This window comes from Halichoerus grypus, chromosome 6 (genome assembly GCF_964656455.1).
Source record: "Halichoerus grypus chromosome 6, mHalGry1.hap1.1, whole genome shotgun sequence".
In the NCBI taxonomy this organism is placed as follows: Eukaryota; Metazoa; Chordata; class Mammalia; order Carnivora; family Phocidae; genus Halichoerus; species Halichoerus grypus.
Window position 1 is genome coordinate 109,999,484 of NC_135717.1, and position 17,977 is coordinate 110,017,460.

Consider the following 17,977-nt stretch of genomic DNA (forward strand, 5'->3'; position numbering starts at 1 on the left):
CCAACTACTTGTCTGCTATTGACCATGTAAGTTAGTTCTAATTTTTCATTGTTATTAATAATGTTATAATTAACATCCTTAAAGTAAAACATTTGAGCACATCTGTGATTAGGTGCTTAAACTAGTTCACAGAAGTTAAATTGTTGGGGCAAAGGGTATATAGGATTTTAAGGTTTTTGTTAGTTTTGTCAAATTGTTCTCAAAATTCTATATTCCCACCAACAGTGTATGGTGAACTGAAACATTGGATAAGAAACTTTGAAATGTAGAAGGTACAATACATAATTTTAAATAGTACATTTCAGGGGCAGTTGGCTGGTTCAGTTGGTTGAGTGTCTGACTCTTGATTTGGGCTCAGGTCATGATCTCAAGATCGTGAGATTGAGCCCCGCACTGGGCTGTGTGCTCAGTGGGGAGTCTGATTGAGATTCTCTCTCCGTCTACTCCTCCCCCTGCTTGCACACTGTCTCTCTCTCCCTCCCTCTCTAAAATAAATAAATAAATATTAGTACATTTCAGATAATTTCAACTACTAAATCTATTCTGTTCCTTCACTTTAGGGATTTTTCTATTGCCCAACCATCCCAAAGAAAGAAAAATGGAATGCCATTACAACGGAGAAGGTCTATGCCGTGTGCTGAACCAGGACTCAGGAAATTTGGCCTTTAGTCCTGACTCTGTTACTCATTTGATATGTATGACTCTAAGCCAGCCAGTTATCCTGCTTTAGATTCTTTATTTGTGGTTCCAAAATAATAATTACTAGTATCTTCTTTTACTCTCAAAGTAGACCATAAAATTCCATGCTTACCCTATGTATCGAGACGTGAGCTATTTCATCTATTAAAATGGATACCTGTTGTTTTGCCTGTCCAGCCTATTTCTCTCATTTTCTGTTGTGGAACCACTCTTTCTCATCACCATAGACTCTCCTCCAGTCTACACGCTTGCAGTTTAATCCCATCCTTGGGCCCAGTTCGGGTTTGGCCAGGCAGAAAACCACATCCTCTTGGGTTCAAAGATGGATCTACAAATGGGCATGTGACCTAAGCCAGGCTCCTGTGAACTTTCCTCCTGGATTTCTGAGGGGCTAACTGGTGTGCTGGCTCATGTTGGCCCACAAGAGACAATGTTAATTTCTAAGAATTTTGCAAATTAGTTGTTAAACACAGTCATTATAAAAATCAGATTACATAAACTTGTATTAAAATAAACGTAGTGAATACTTAAAACTCATAGCTTTTTAATTATTGTACTATATTTTATTATTCCCTATGCTCTTAAAGTTATCTATGTGCATTGTATCTATAAAATAGAAATACTTACTGTATAATGGACTACTCTCTTTTCCAGTTCCATGTTTAGTGATGTCAGGTTGGCAGGTTGAAATTGGCCAAGGTGAGAGTATTTACACTATGGAAATTGGCAAACGCCAGTGGATATCCAAAACCAGAGTTTTTTTTTTTTTTTTCTTTTCTTTTCCTGAAAAGCCAGTTTAACATTTTTTAATCAAGCCACTGGCTGAAACTATTGGGAAAGAGCCTTTTGCTTCTTACTTTGTTGCTATGCTAGTGAAATATAATCTTAAAGTAGCCAAAGGGCCATTTTAGTTATTTGGGGGAGAGCTTGCCCAAGAATGATGCCAACAAAAGGAAAGTAGAGCTGAGTGATGCAGAGAGACAAGAGTCTTAATGTCTGGTGAGCGTTTGGTATTTTACTTGGATAAGAACCTAGCTCAAACCACATTAGGTTCTTATAACTTATGAATGGAAGTCTTTTGATAATACAGATTGATCTCTAAGACTCCCTTACAGTGTTAATAATACATGATTTAAAATTATATAAAAGGGGGGAATTTCTTAGCTAAATATTTAGTGCCCAGTTATTATCTTTGAAAAGAAGTCAAATAAAAAATATTGCCTAGTGAACTCACAGTTTGTCCTCACTCATCCAATCTTGTATAATGTTAGCATTGTCTTATAACTGAATTTTCAGCCATGAAATAGATGAAATAAACAGATGCTAATCATTTCAGTTAATTTTACAAAACTCCCCCTTCCTTTTAAAATGTAATACTATGTTTAAGTTGATTCGCTTTAAGAGAATTAAAAAAAAAAACCCACTTTTAATTATCCCTAGATAATGACTATTAGCTATATTTGATCATAGTACTGTCTCCAGAAACCTGGTTTGAACACAGTTACTCTGCATTTTAAGAGCACTGCACTTTCACTCTTTGAAATATTGACTTCATTTTACCAAAGTGCTGCCCGCCACTGTGTACCCTAAGGTACTGTTTCTTAATGAGCGAATGAGTCTGAAGTAGGTCCTACTGAGGTTTTTAGGAACCCTCTCCAATTTGACACTGCTCCAGTGTATATTTAACACTTTATTCCTGGCTCATTACAGCTATGACCCATTTCACGTATTGTTGATTCAAAAGAATCAAAATCCCATTGGTGTGTTTACTTTCTGGTACTTGACTGTTGATAACTCAAGAGGTGTTAGTGGTTAATTGTGAACGTTCACAAAACCCTGAGACCAAACCTGATAATTTGCCAAATGCTAAGACAGTTTATATTTACCACCTCCCAAAACACAGTGTTCTCTTCTTTATCTGGCTTTAAAAAGACGTTGGAGAAAGTCTTTTTTGACTTGCGTGATCATATTTAAAACTAAATGATACAGCAAAAACCTTGACACCGTTACTATTAGCTTTGCTAGAGTTATTTTTAGGTGTCAGATCATTGGGGTCTGTTGTCAATAGTTGGCTGTCTCCTCCGAAGTCTACTGCTAGTTTGTCCCTTTAGTTAATGAGGTCTTATCTTGCAGCTGTAACAGAAAAATGTATTCAAATTAACATGAGTGGGTGGGAACTATGGTGCAGTGGAACAAATCAGGCCCCCCCCCCCTTTTTGGACTGAATATGCATTAATTCCCTATACCAACATTTGCATTTCTCAAAATCTGTTCTGAGGAGCCTTATTAGGGAAACAGTCCAGGTCGGTGTTTTTCAATGTGCAGGTCATCTGCATCTGAGCCACCTGGAGTGTCTGTTAAAATACAGACTCCAGGGCTGTTGTAGACTCCCGTTTTCTGGGAGTGGGGCTTGGCAACATAGATTTTTAACAGTTCCTTGGTGATTCATACAACCTTTGGGAATAAAGGGTCTAGTAAATTTGCGAACCACTTTCTTGAAGATTTATAAGCCAAATTAGCACATTACAGGCTCTGAGAAGTCCTGTAGTGGGGGAGACTTTTTAAACTTTTTAACTTTTTAAACACAGGATTTCCCCAATTTATTTTCCAAAACTCTTTCTTGGGGGGAACTTGTTATTTGACCAAATATTATTGGGAAAATTTACCTTAACCAATAGGATAAGAACTTCAGATTGTTGCAGATGCTTGCTAATTTGATACTAATGAGTTAATGTAGTATCTTGGTATGAGCAATAGACAGGAAGATCTGAGTGGGAATCCTGAGTTTTGTACTGTTGGCTCAGTTTACCCAGCAGTAATGTTTGCTTAGTCCCATGGTGATGGGATGAAAGAACGAGTTAATACCAACCCAGAACCATTGCCAGAAAAAGAAATTAAACAGAAAGCCCCCTTGATGTTGTGATCTTTTATGAAGAGCAACACATTGATACTTTTGGCAATGTACTCTGCCCATACATTCTACCTCCTCACTCTATATCCCCAGGGAGGAGATCTGGTTACTATTTTACAACGGAAGATAGGAGAGAGGACCAAGGAGCTATTTCAGAAATGCCAATCAAGTTGAACAATGGGAAAAGCAGTAAATACATTTGAACAGGAAATTGGGTGGAAGTGAAATAATTCTTCACCCTGTAGCAGAAGGGGTGAAAGGCAACCCCAGTCTTCCGTCCCACCCTTCCTCCTATTAGGCACAAACAACACAGAACCCGCGAGGTGGAGTGAGTAAAGAAATGATAAGTAACAATGGACTTGGGAGACTTCAGCGGGTCCTTCTCTGAGGTGGGGCTGCCTTTTGCTTGGCTCTACAAATAGAGGGCACAAAGATGGGTCCAGAGTAAAGGAAGTAGGAATAGATTAGCTGTAGGGAGAGATATAAAGAGACCTTGGGGTTTCCTTTCAGATCGCCTGGGCTGGTTCCCTAGGGAAGAGAAGGAAGCAAGGTCCCGGGCTCATTCTGTCCCCTGATCGCACCGGGCATTTCGTACTCCTGTGCCTTTGCACATGCTGCCTTTGCTTCAAATGCGCTTGCCTGCTTTTTTCCAACTACATGCCCATAGGGCTTTGTCGATTCAGCTAGTTTAATCCTGTCATAGTATATTAATGGTATGCTGTTGGATTGGGAACTCTTTGAGGGCAGGCATATTTTCTTCATTATCTTTAATATCTTGCCCTGGTCTCAGCTCCAAGCATAAAACAGCTTTCCAATAACGGTTTCTTCGTGGTTGCCAGGGAGGTCACACACCTCAATAGGGTGCCCCTAAATAATTGTCAAGAGTCCTCAGCTAGCATTCCAGGGGTGCAGAATTTGCGAACCAGAGCCCATCTGGTAGACACTCCTCATTTTACAGATACTAAAGTGATAGTTTATATAGGAAGCAAGTGATGGCCTAGGACTCCAGCCCCCTAGCTGCCGGTCCAATGCACTTTTGACCACCCTAAGGTCGTTTGTGTAATTAAAGAAAAAAAAAATCCTGCCATTACCCAGCGCTATCATGCCCCTTTCTGAATGATGGTATAAACCAGCATTTAAATTACTATTTCCATAAGTAAGAAATGCAGAGTCATTGAGCTAGAAAGTGATTTAAGGAGCATGTTTTACTTCCAAATAAAATTTGTTCCATCTCTTCTCGCACTCCTTGAATTTCTGCGTCCCATTGTGCTTCTTTCTGATTCGTGCCTTAGCTTGGAAGCTACAGTTAAAAACTGCTGGGTGAGAAGCTATTCTCCAGGTCCTGTCAACTGTATTGGAAAGAGAAGGTCTCATAAATCACATAAGGGAACTGGGGCCTCTGGGATTGCTTGGTTGCCAAGCGAATTCTGATTGATTGCTTTGGAAAATATGTACCTTTTCCAGGAGCTTATCTGAAATAAAGATTCATACTTTCTCAAACTGAGCTCCCTCTCCACCAAATTTCATAGTCCAGTCATTTTAAAGGGCAGTTAAAAGAACAGCATGAGTATTAGGCATTTAGTCAAAAACTTGGAGGGCAGAGCACAAATGTTATTCCAAATGGAGAGAGGTATGGAACAACAAACTAAACATAAAATCAGAACCAGTTTTCGGGGTATAGGGCTCATGTTGACTTTATCAAACCTACTCCTAAACAATGATGAGCACCGTAGAGGGATCGCTGAGAAAACCATGGTATCGGTTGCGGTCCTTGCTTCTGCCTCAGGACGTGGTATGAACTAGGGTTTCGGAGCAACCTGGAGTTATGTCTAAGAAGAGTGAAATTAAATGGCAGGAAAACATTTGGATCTTAATCCTTTTAGGTCCTAGAATCTCTTGAAACTCTGCAAACTGTGAACCTTCTCCCCAGAAAAATGCACATATACACAAAAGCCTTCAGGCTATTTCCAGGACTTCACAGACGCCCCCCCCATGCCTGTAGGCGTGTGGGACCCCACGTTAAATGCCCCTTATTTAGCTACTCCCCGCAAAGCTCCTGGTTTCCTGACGTGGCAGCTCTGCCTGACTGGCAACTGGAGCTTCCTACCTGGTCCCACACAGGCTGCAGGTCGTGGCAAAAGGAAAGGGTTGAACATGTGTCATGAGGCTGATTCAGTTTTACTGAACACAAGTGGCCTTAATTCCACACAGATTTCCTGAACTTTGTCGTGTGGTGAGACTGTCTGGGAGAGATTTAAAACTCTCAGCATTAATTTATACTTTCATTGATAGTATGTCTGAAAGGAGAATGCAAACTGGTAATTGGCTTGACTTGGTAATCTGGTTCGGTGGTAGGCCAGGTTCAGAACCGTCTCCTTACCCGTAGTCAGGAGAACTGTCAGATGGTTACAGTTCACATGGGGAGCAGGATCAACTTGGTCCTGAGATGTACGGCTAAAGAGATTTTCTAGTCTTTGGTCATTACCATCTCGTCTGAATTCAACACTCGTGAGCTAAGGAAGACTTCATTTTGCATTAGTAACCTAGCAAACTTGATGATGCATTCTTGAAGAGACATGGGAAAGAAGGTGGATAATGACAGTCTACAACACTTTTTGTTTATCCAGAAATCAACCATCCCCAGGAGGTTGACATATAATCCCATGCTTAATCTGTCATCCATACTTTATGTAATAATAATAATAATGATAATGATAATCATTTACACTTATATAGGCTCTTTCATCTAGGGAAATCTCAAGGCTTTACAAACACTAATTAATTCTCCTAGTGTCCCTGTGAACTAGGTGAGGCCCATTTTACAGGTGAGGCAATTGAGGCACAGAAAGGACAAGTGGCTTTCTCAAGGCTATTGGGTGGCTGATGAGAGAGCTCAGAAGACTGGAGAGATCCGTCCTTCCAGTTTTCAAGAGGCAGCTGCATCTCGTGGGTGAGGGAGTGGGAGGGACCACAGGGGAAGGAAGCCCTCACTCTTCCAGGTTTTAGTTACCTAAACCCCAGCAGTGCCCAGAAACGCAGGATGTTTCCAAAGCAAACACTTTCCCGTCCATACCACCCACCATGCACAGCCTGTGAAGGGTTGGTTGTTTTTGAGATCTAAGCACTAGAGATGGGGCTAAAATTGCCTGTCGTATGTGTTTGGATAGGAAGAAGAGGAATGAACTTGGGCGGAGAGTTGTCTTTTTGGTAGATGCTGGTGAGAAGCACTGGCCCACTCTCTGCCAAATCGGAGCTATAGTGGCCTCGGACTTCTTTTATTCCGTTCCACTATGTGAGCTACCTGGTGTGCACATAACAAGGACACGATGTTTAAAGAGGGCCCCATCTGCAATTGCCAGGGACCAAATGGAAAGTAGCTTCTCTCTATAGGTTTTTCAGGTGTAGAGAATGCTTGAAATTCCCCCCAGATGGGTGGTGCTTAAGTTCTAGGGAGCGCTTTTCAAACTTTGAGATGAATGCCAGTCATCTAGGTATTTTTTTTTTTTTAAGATTTTATTTATGTATTTTTTTCAAGAGAGCGTGAGTGCACAGGAGCACGAGGGGGAGGGGTAGAGGAAGAAGCAGACTTCCCACTGAGCAGGGGGCCCGATGCGGGACTCGATCCCAGAACCCTGGGATCATGACCTGAGCCGAAGGCAGATGCTTTAACGACTGAGCCACCAGGCGCCCTAAGGATCTGTTAAAATGCAGATTCTAGTTAAGTCATTTTGGAGCGGGGCCCAAGATTATACTTTCAGGTGATGCCAGTGCTAATGGTCCCTATATTAGTCCTCTGAGCAGCAAGACTCTGTCCTGCACCCCACTACATGAGGCTTGGGGTTACAAAAATGGGTTTGAAAAGTGATTCAGTCACTGATTAGTGAGAGATTTGGGCCACCACAACTTCCTGAGCCCGTTTCTGTATCCTTAAGTGGTTATCATTACTCTCTCCATCACAGGGTTGAAGATGAATAAAATAACCCAATAGAAAGAGTCTGGCACATGCTAGAACTCCACAAATGGTCATTCATTCCCCCCAGGCTCCCCAATTCATCCTGTCTGGCTCTATTCCCAAACAAGTAACTTCCTAGTTTTCCCTCTATGTCTGCCATAGTCACCAACTGTATTTGATCTAGCTTGCCCTCTTCATACAATTTTACCCCTATATTCTTTCTCTTCTACATGTAAAAGCCGGCATCAAATGTCATTTTTTCCCCCTCATTCTCAAAAGGCTTTTCTTGAGCTGATTTCTTGTCTCATTAACGATTATAAATGGGTCTCTGCCTTCCCAGGTTCTAATTTGATCAAGGCCATCCAATTGAAGTGAGACTACAGGGTATTCACTTAGCAAACAAATATTTATTAAGCACCTACTATGCCAGGTCCTCGGCGTACCACTGAGAATATAATATACACTTCTTCTTTTCTCTAGTGTTTCCGTTGCCTCTCTCTCTCTCTGAGCGGCAGTGGTCTTCCTTGAATTCTTCCGTCATTCACTCATGGCTTTAGACATTTCTCTCATCTTCGGGTTTCATTTTCCTCTCTTCCCATTGCCCATACTCATCCCTTGGTTCTTTTCCCTCTGAATGCATCAAGCTGACTAAAAATCTCTCTCCTAAAAATCTTTCTAAAACTCATTTTGTGTGGATGTCTGTGTGTGAAACGGTTTCGGATTTTTTTTTTTAAAGCAACATTGAAAGTCATGTATAGTATATAAATAGGGAAAAAAAAGTCTGGAATAACACACACCTCCCTGTTCACACTGGAATTGGTAAGAGGAAACTTTTACTTTTTTCTTCATGTGCTTTTGGCATTTTGGGCAAGAAAAAATTACTCCCTTGCTGGTAATAGGATCAGCAAGTTCTATTCTGTGACACAGGAAGAAAAATGAGAAAAAAATCTACACCTATGGATTAATGGATAACCAAAGGAAAGATGAAGAGAAAGGAAAATGAAACTTACAATCTTCAGATCTGCCCACATTCTCACCTGCAGTTTTATGTCTCAATTTCTGGGTCTGTCTTATTCAGGTTTCAAGTCACTGGTGTGGAACTCCATCTTCCTGGGATTACACAGTGTCAGGAATGCTGTTGGCATGAATGCAATACTAATAGTAAAGCAGAAGGAGGCATTTTTTACAAGAGAGAGTACTACCCAGATGGATTTTGATAAGGTTGGTATGTACCCCGAGAGGTCATAATTGACCACATCAAAGAAGGAGTGGCTTCTTAAGCAAATGGACTTTATCTTGCCATCTGCCAAAAACGTACCAAATGCTCTTACTTTGTTGAGAAACATCTGCACTCCTGGAACCAAGTCTTCATCACTTTAAACTGATGAACGCGATTGAAGAAATACTTTTATTACTTACACATTTGACCTCCCAGACTCACTTTGGCACCTTGCTTCTCTCATGTCCTCCTAGTGTGGACACATCATCTACAGTTTGCCTCAATGAGAACATAATGGTTCATGGCTGAATTGGGAACAGAGAGAAGTTATCTGATAGAAGCAGAGCAGGAAGAATTTAATTTTCCTAGCTCATGGTTTTCATCCTACCAGCTGGTATGCTGGACTGAACAGTTGTTAGAGAATTGAGATGGTTGGCAAAAGCTGTATCAGAATTTAGCTAGGACTCAACCTCTGGCTCCTTATTAGAGTCCCCTGGAGAGACTTTTTTCCCCTAGAGAGCTTGATGTAATCCCCCAAGCTTTGGAATTAATAAAAACAACAATAAAACAACAGGTATAAACCCCCGTGACTTTTGTGGGACTAACCCAGCCTTGTAAGAGATCTTTGGATCGCGCAGCTTTTAATTAGAGGTCACACGGTTCTCTAAAGGAAGACCAGACACTGTGCACCTTTGCTCTGTCCTGTGACTTCTGGTTTCAGGTATATGCAGAAAATAATCAGATATATAGTCAAATAAATTAGAATAATCCAAGAATGTGTTGAACATTTATAATTGTGTTTCAGGCAGGTACTTTTACTTTATATATACGAAACTCTATGATTGCATTTCTCTGCCAATAAGCCTTCTTTCTTAAATGTTAATGAAGAACTTCACCTTGTATTTCTCCAATAATTGTTAAATTATCAAACTCTTACAAAATGCAGAATAAAAATGTCCTTATCCTAGCACTGGAATTTCTACCATGGGGCAGGGGCGGGGGGGGGGGGAGGGGGCGGGAGGAGGATATATCATCTTTGGGTTCTTTGCCTGCCTCTGTTTTTTGGAGGTGCCAGACTTGTTAGTTGCACTTCCATTGTTTTTCTTGGATTTGATAAAGGTGTTTGAGACTAATCTTGCTGCTTTGTAGGTTTCATTCTATTTCTTTGTTTCCAGCATTACTTGGGGGGTATATTTGGCTGTGCTGTTCCCCACTCCACTACTTTCCGGGGAGTCCTGAGTCTAACTTTAAAAGGTGCAGAGATAAACAAGAAACATGCCCCATGGAGGATAACTGGATGTCAAAAGATCTGAAAACCATGCCAAGTGATGAGCTTTTGAAATGGAGGGAAATGGAGGCAAACGTCCTAGAAAAATTATGGTGTGAAATTATATGCGGATAGCTTCCTTAGTACATTTTCTTCCTTAACAAAAATTTTCTTAAAGAAAATTCAGATCCTCTAAGGTTGTAATCCTTGCTCTTTGATAAGTAACTTCCTTTAGGGTAAGGACGGTATTTATCATTCATCTACGTTGCTACTCCCTCTGTCATCTTCATGATCTATAGTGGTAATTGATCAAAGCATTCTTTTCTGCTGAATCTGGAGGTGGCCGCAGAATTTTTCTCAACAGTGTTCCAGGGAGCGAATACTAATTGATTGGTGTTGGCATTAATGATGACATTTTTTGCAATCTCTATCATAATTTTTAAAAAGATTTTATTTATTTGAGAGAGAGGGAGAGAGAGAGGGAGAGGGAGCATGAGCAGGGGGAGGGGCAGAGGGAGAAGCAGACTCCCCGCTGAGCAGGGAGCCCCTGATGCAATGCAAGGCTGGATCCTAGGCCCCCTGGATCATGACCTGAGCCAAAGGCAGACACTTAACTGAGCCACGCAGGCATCCCACAATCCCTACCTTAAAGCTCTTGCTAATTACTGCTACTAGGAAGGTTATTCTGTCCTTCAACCACCAAAAGGGCTTCATGATCCTTTATTTGAATATCCAGGTGGTAATGGTTGAGACAAGATTGGTATATTTTATTAGGACTGTAACCAAGGTTAGGTGAATGAGAGGTGGAAACAGAGCACCATAAAATTAGTCTTGCCCATTCTTCTCAAACCCACCTTTAGCCTCTAGGATAGGTCCTTGCATAGTTCCTGGTCTTCCTCCATGAGGAAGAAAATTTTAATTCCTACTTTCTTGGAATGTTTTTAAGTATCTCCAGGACTTTGAAATGTAGATATAAGAAAATCATACCCCAAGAGAGAGTTATAAGTGAATTGCTTGACATCTCTCTTACTTAACTATGATTCATCCATGATCTCAAAATCCTAACATTCCTTTATGAGATTCAGGCATTTCAAGGTTATGGGTGCTGTCTTCAATTATTTGAAGAGAAGAAAGAAAATTCCTTTTATGGAGAAGAGGGATAGGGTTATTGTGTATTTTTTTTTTTTTCTTAAGTAGGCTCTACACCTATTGTGGAGCCCAAAGGTGGGCTTGAACTCATGACTGTGAGATTAAGATCGGAGACAAGACCAAGAATCAGATACTTAACTGACTGAGCCATCCAGGCACCCCTATTGTGTATTCCTTCCAAGGGCCAACTAGACAAGTGGGTAGAAATAAGAAGGGGCAGAATTGGGTTTAGTAGGTTTTATCTTCTATTCATAAGAGTTGCCCTAACATGAATAAGCTGTTTGATGTTATAGAGTACTCCCAATCACTGGGAATATTTAGGTAAGGGCTGGATTGCCTTCTGAGAGAGAGAGTTCAATGGATTCATGGATTCCTATTTTGATGGAAGATTGAACTATATCTCCCAGAGAGAGCCTTGTTGATAAGTTAGATAGAACTACATTAACGTGCGTGCGTGTGTGTGTGTGTGTGTGTGTGTGTGTATTACATTATGTGTGCTTGCATTGAGGTAGTTTATAAATCTTTTGACCTTTTCTATCCTGACACCTGCTGGCCAATGCATGACTGACCATAGGTCATGATGATACACCTACAACTTCTAACTGGAAAGGTCCTGAGTGGTAACTAAAGAGACAAGGAGATGGAAAAGTATAGGTATAGCTTTATAAGTGAATATGATGTAGCTGCATTAGAATATATAAATGTGGGTGCCTGGGTGGCTCAGTTGGTTAAGCGACTGCCTTCGGCTCAGGTCATGATCCTGGAGTCCCGGGATCGAGTCCCGCATCGGGCTCCCTGTTCGGCAGGGAGTCTGCTTCTCCCTCTGACCCTCCTCCCTCTCATGCTCTCTGTCTCTCATTCTCTCTCTCGCAAATAAATAAAATCTTTAAAAAAAAAAATTTAAAAAAAAAATATAAATGTATACATATATAATCTATAATTACTATAAGTGAATGCAGTCAATTGTAAAATAATTTTTTAAAAAAGATTTTAAAGTAATCTCCACACCCAATATGGGGCTGGAACTCATGCTCTTCTGAATGAGCCAGCCAGGTGCCCCAATTTTTAAAGAATTTTAAACAGAATTGTGACCTTATAAGATGGAATATTATGTAGCCAAAATATGTAGCCAATATTTCTACTATAGAAAGTATATAATGTTTCCCCAAATTTCCAAAGTTCCTCATACACACATTACATTAGTGATGTATTAATTTTATATTGCCGTCATAACAAATCATGACAAATTTAATGGCTTAAAAGACATTATTTATTATTTTATGGTTCTGTGGGGTAGGAGTCTAACATGAGTTTCACTGGGCTAAAATCAAGGTGTCGATAGAGCTGCTTTCCTTCCTGGACGCTCTGGGGAAGCCAATTTCCTCAACTTTTGCAGCTTGCAGAGTCCCCCTTCCCTCATCTTCAAAGGCAGCAATGTTCTATCTCTCTGACCATTCTTCTACAGTCCTATCTCCCACTGATTAGCTCTAACTGGAAAAGGTTCTCTGCTTTTAAGGATTCTCATGATTAAATTGGGTTTGACTAATCCAGGGTTATCTCTCCATCTCAAGATCCTTAACTTTAATCCCATCTGCAAAGTCCCTTTTGCCAGGTAACGTATTCACAGATTCCAGGGATAGGGCATGGAGATCTTTTTTTGGAGGGAGGGGGTCATTATTCTGACTACCACACGTGGTCAGGATAACAATGCATTGAATTACTATTGAATTCATACTGTACTTTCCAATAGAAACAATGCCACATATGTGGTCATGTTCCCAGGCTAGCCATCAGCGCTTCTGTGACCCATAACAGAAGGGGCTTTGCTCTTCCAGATACCACCATTTAAAAGCACCAGTGGGACCACTTGACGCAAAACCCATGAATGACAATATCTTGTTAGGAAAATGTTTTGAGTTCCTAATAGGATATTAGGGACAAACCCCTTCCCCTGTCTTCTCAACCTCTTCTTTTCCCCTTATCCTCATTCTCACCTCTCCCTTCTCCTCATATGTTTGGGAATTGTGAGTGAGGACTGTTTCTAAGCCATAGGTGGTGACTCCCATGGTCTGTGATGAGGGTTCCAGCAGGGTGGGGACAGGGAGGTGAGTGACAGTGGAGGAGGTAAAGGAGTATGAGAGAAGGTAGTTGTGGGACCTTCACCTTCTGGTGAAAATCTCTGGGGGATATGCTGGGAAGATTCTGGATCTCTCTCTTAGTTTTCCCAGGAGCCTAAATGAGTGGCTCAACAGCTTCTTTCTGGCTGCCTTCACTAGTCTCAACAAAGGCTTCTACCTTACTTGCTCACTGTGGAACAAAATATAGCTATTCATACAAGCCAAAGCCTTTCTGGAGTTTTCTGAGGGCTTTTGTTTCCAACAATTAGGGGATGAAAAAAAAATCCAAAAACCTCTCTCTCTTGCTCTCTTCTGTTTATTTTTACCGTTATGTAGGGATCACACACAGGTGCTAACAGAAAGGATTGTGCAGAAAGGACTGCCCTCGAAGGCAGGGAACAGAGAGAGGCTCTGCTGTGGGGGCTGCCAGTGGTGGGTCTGGGGGAACAGGAGGTGTGCTTTTTCCTCCTCCAGCCCAGGCCTCCACAGTCCCAGCTGAGTGGGTCCCCACCAACAGAGCAAGTCTGTCTCCTCACAACATTCAAAAGATGGTGTGTGTATTGCTTTTTTTTTTTTTTCTGAGGCTGCTCTGTGGTTAGGTGAGGAAGTGTCTGGAGCAGGCTATTTTTGGAGAAGTTTCCTTCTTTTGGGGTAGTTAAGAGGAACATTGCTCCTGACTGGGATCTAGGACTCGCTTCTCAATAATGATGATGATGATGATAATTATATAAGTAGCTGTCATTTTGGAGTACTTACTATATTTTAGACATTGCTAAGTGTCTACATGCATCTAGTTAAAGCCTCATCACACTATGATATAAAAAATACTTTATCATTATGTGCCATTTTTTTTTTTTTTAAGATTTTATTTATTTTTTGACAGAGAGACAGCGAGAGAGGGAACACAAGCAGGGAGAGTGGGAGAGGGAGAAGCAGGCTTCCTGCTGAGCAGGGAGCCCGATGCGGGACTCGATCCCGGGACCCTGGGATCATGACCTGAGCTGAAGGCAGACGCTTAACGACAGAGCCACCAAGGCGCCCCAATGATTTTTTTTTTAATTAATTTATTTGAGAGAGAGTGAGCATGAGCGGGAGGGGCAGAGGGAAAGGGAGAGAATCTCAAGCCGACTCCATGCTGAGTGCAGAGCCGACGTGGGGCTCGATCTCATGACCCTGAGAACATGACCTGAGCCAAAACCAAGAGTTGGACACTTAACTGACTGTGCCACCCAGGCACCCCTATGCCAGTGGTTTCTAAATAACACAGGAAAACATATAAAACTATGCACTAAGTTGGAACAATACATAAGCCATTCAAAAATTATTGGGATAAGATATGCCAAATAAAGTGGAGTCAGGGAAAGGGCTTGGCTTATGGTTGTGCTGGGCTCTGGAATCACACACCAAATAAAATCTGAAGTCCTCACCTCTCCCTCTACTCCTTCCCTCTATTCTGTTTTGCTTCCCACCCTGTAGCCATTCTACTGCTCTTTCTGCCCCTTGAACACCCCAAGCTTGTAATGGCCCGAAGAGCAAGCCCCAAATTTATATTTACACCCTAAACCCCAGTACCCCAGAGGGGGACTACTTGAAGACAGTCAAAGAGGTAGTTCAGTTAAAATGAGGTCGGTCATATGGGTGGGCACAAGCCCAATATGATTGGTGTCTTCATCAGAAGAGATTAGGACACAGACACACACACAGAGGAAAGATCATGTAAACACACAAGCAGACGAGGACCATCTACCAGCCAAGGAGAGACACCTCCGAAAAAACAATCTTGCCAACACGTCACCTTGATCTTGGACATTTGGCCTCCAGAACTGTGAGAAGATAAATGTCTATTGTTTAAGTCACTTGGTCTGTGGTGTCTGTTACAGTAGCCTAGCGAACGAAGACAAAGCCCTCCCCTGCCCCAGGAACTCTGTGCTCTATACTTTCTGCTTGGAGTTTTCTGCTCCCAGGTTCAGTTCAAATAGCTCGTCAGAGAGGCCGTCCCCAGCAGTCTCGACTACAACCAGGGCTCCCATCCCTCACAGTCAACCTCCAGCACTGTGTTTCAGACCTCTGGGAACACCTGACGTCATTTCCTTGTCCAAGTGTTCCTCTCCCCTGATCCCTTCTCGAATGTATGCTCTGTGAAGGCAGTCCCTCATTTCTTTCCCCTGAATAACCTTTGGTAAAGGGAACAGTTCTGGTGCCCCCAAAGCCACTTGTGCAAGGCGTGGGATGCTGTGGTATCTGCTGACTTCTCACCCGTATGCCCTGCAAACGCCGGCTGCCTGCTTTATTAGCGAGAGTGACGGCACGCTAACTGCAGCATCCTCACCCTGGGGCCTTTGAGTGTGCACTCTGCATTTGTGTAGCCCTGGATTGACATGCTGTCCTTCTGGAATCAGCACTCTGTATACTGTGGTACTAGGAGTGGAGTATCACACCTTCTCTGGCGGGGAAAGATCCTCTTCGCTTGGAGTCAGAATTGAAAATAGGTTTCCCCACTGGACACATTATGGTGCTGTGACATCTCTTGTGCACCCCATTTAACACCCCTGGGCAGCAGTAATTCAGGGATATTATTAGTTGAACCTTTTTTGCCCATTATAGTGAGGACTACATATCCATATGGACACACGTACAGTAGAATATTAGAAATGGCAGAAATTCTATTTATCGTGTAACGAAACTCAATCTTGTCAATCATTTACCACTCAGGATAGCTGGTCTTACAATTTCCTATGGAAATATTGTATTTAAAGATAGATGACTTCCATAATTTGTTCCTGGCATGGGTGAACAGCAATCTGAGTTCTACCAGATGAAAGAAAGACTCAGGATAATCCATTTTATTCCTGGGAAGAAAAATGAAGCTGACTGAAAAAGGACAGACCAACTTGCTAATGTTTCAAAAAAGATCTTATTAAAAGTAAATAAAATTTCATGAAAGTTCCAATGGTGTTTAATTTAGGTAATATTAGGGGTGCCTGGTTGGCTCAGTCGTTAAGCATCTGCCTTTGGCTCAGGTCATGATCTCAGGTTGCTGGGATCAAGCCCCATATCAGGCTCTCTGCTCAGTGGGAAGCCTGCTTCTCCCTCTCCCATTCCCCCTGCTTGTGTTCCCTCTCTCGCTGTCTCTGTCAAATAAATACAATCTTTAAAAAAAAATTTAGGTAATATTATTCCTGCCTCATGGAAACTGAGGTACTCAACTATGTGACAGGTCACTTTTCCCACTTATTAGTGTCCTAGGATTTTTCAACTCCTGAAACAGGGCAGAAAATAGGAAAATTTACTTTTGTTGTTGTTGGTTCAAAAGAAGCTGAAAAGCAAGGGACAAAATATCGACTATAGAAATGAAAGCACAAAATGACAACACAAACCAAACTCAAAATGCATCAAGGGCACCAGTTTGTTAATTAGAATTTTCCTGGGGTTATTGTTGCTTTAAAACTATGGAATGAACCATGAGCTGCTCCTCTCTACGACTCACAGCTCCAGGTTGACAACTGTCATTTTCCCTTAGCAGATAGAGGCACTTCCTTTTTTTGGTTTTCAGATGCTGAAGCTGTTTAGTGAGTGCTGGAGAAACAGGTCAATGCAAACACAAAGACTGATGAATGACTTACACTGTAATGGCACAAAATCAAACCCCAGTTTTGGACTTCGGTCTAATGGCAAAATTTAACATCGAGGTACTGATTAAAGTAAAACCTCCGTTTCAAGAGGTTTATTCATTTCTTTAAAAAGGCCTATTAGTAACTGAATGAGTTTACAGTTCTGAAGAACTGTATGTATGGTCTATGGTAAACAACCTGAACAGCCGTTCTAAATGAGTTCTTTATATTCAGCTTCTAGAAACTTGTAATTACATTTGAAGCAAGACATGTGATACCAGCAGATATAAAACCATTCAGCCCCAACTGCCACTTGAATTCAGTGAAGGCAGTCCAGCAAAATCCATGGAACATACAAGAAAATCACTGCAATTAATCATCTCTTAATGCTGAGCTGAAGAAAGCTTTTCCTTAAAAACAAATAGATTTTTTTCATTAATCCTGGGCTTTTGAAATAAATTGTGATAGAGTTGCCTTTTCAGCAGCAATTGATCTTCTCAGTCTTACATTTTCTATCTTGCTTGGTCATGTTAGAAAATTATACACATAAATACCGTCATAGCATTTCAGTTTGAAAACTGGAGGTCTGAAGAGAAAGTTAAAAAAAAAAAAGCATACTAGGATTTTCAACAACTCTGAAATCAAACGTGGCGTCACTCCAAGAATTTCTCCCCATCTCGAGCTGTGGAAGCAAGAGACATAGATGCCCAAGGAAATGGTTAGATATTTGAATATGAACAATCTGTGAATAGATAGACCATGTTTTCAATGTACCCCTCTTAAAAATATGGCAAATTTGAGGGGCGCCTGGGTGGCTCAGTCGTTAAGCGTCTGCCTTCAGCTCAGGTCATGATCCCAGGGTTCTGGGATCGAGCCCCCATCGGGCTCCCTGCTCGGCGGGAAGCCTGCTTCTCCCTCTCCCACTCCCCCTGCTTGTGTTCCCTCTCTCGCTGTGTCTCTCTGTCAAATAAATAAAATCTTAAAAAAAAAAAAAATGGCAAATTTGAAAAAAAAAATACCATTTCCAGACAGATTGGGAAAATTGTTAGTAA

At 41.5% G+C, this 17,977-nt stretch overlaps 1 long non-coding RNA gene across 1 annotated transcript in view; it reads right to left on the bottom strand.

Moving 5' to 3' along the window:
• The window catches only part of LOC118518667 (uncharacterized), a 54,830-nt gene that overhangs the window by 19,607 nt on the left and 17,246 nt on the right, over nucleotides 1-17,977 (bottom strand). Inside the window, exon 2 of the long non-coding RNA XR_004908822.2 lies at nucleotides 8,600-8,697. This is a non-coding gene — a long non-coding RNA (uncharacterized LOC118518667). The remainder of the gene's footprint in view (nucleotides 1-8,599; nucleotides 8,698-17,977) is intronic.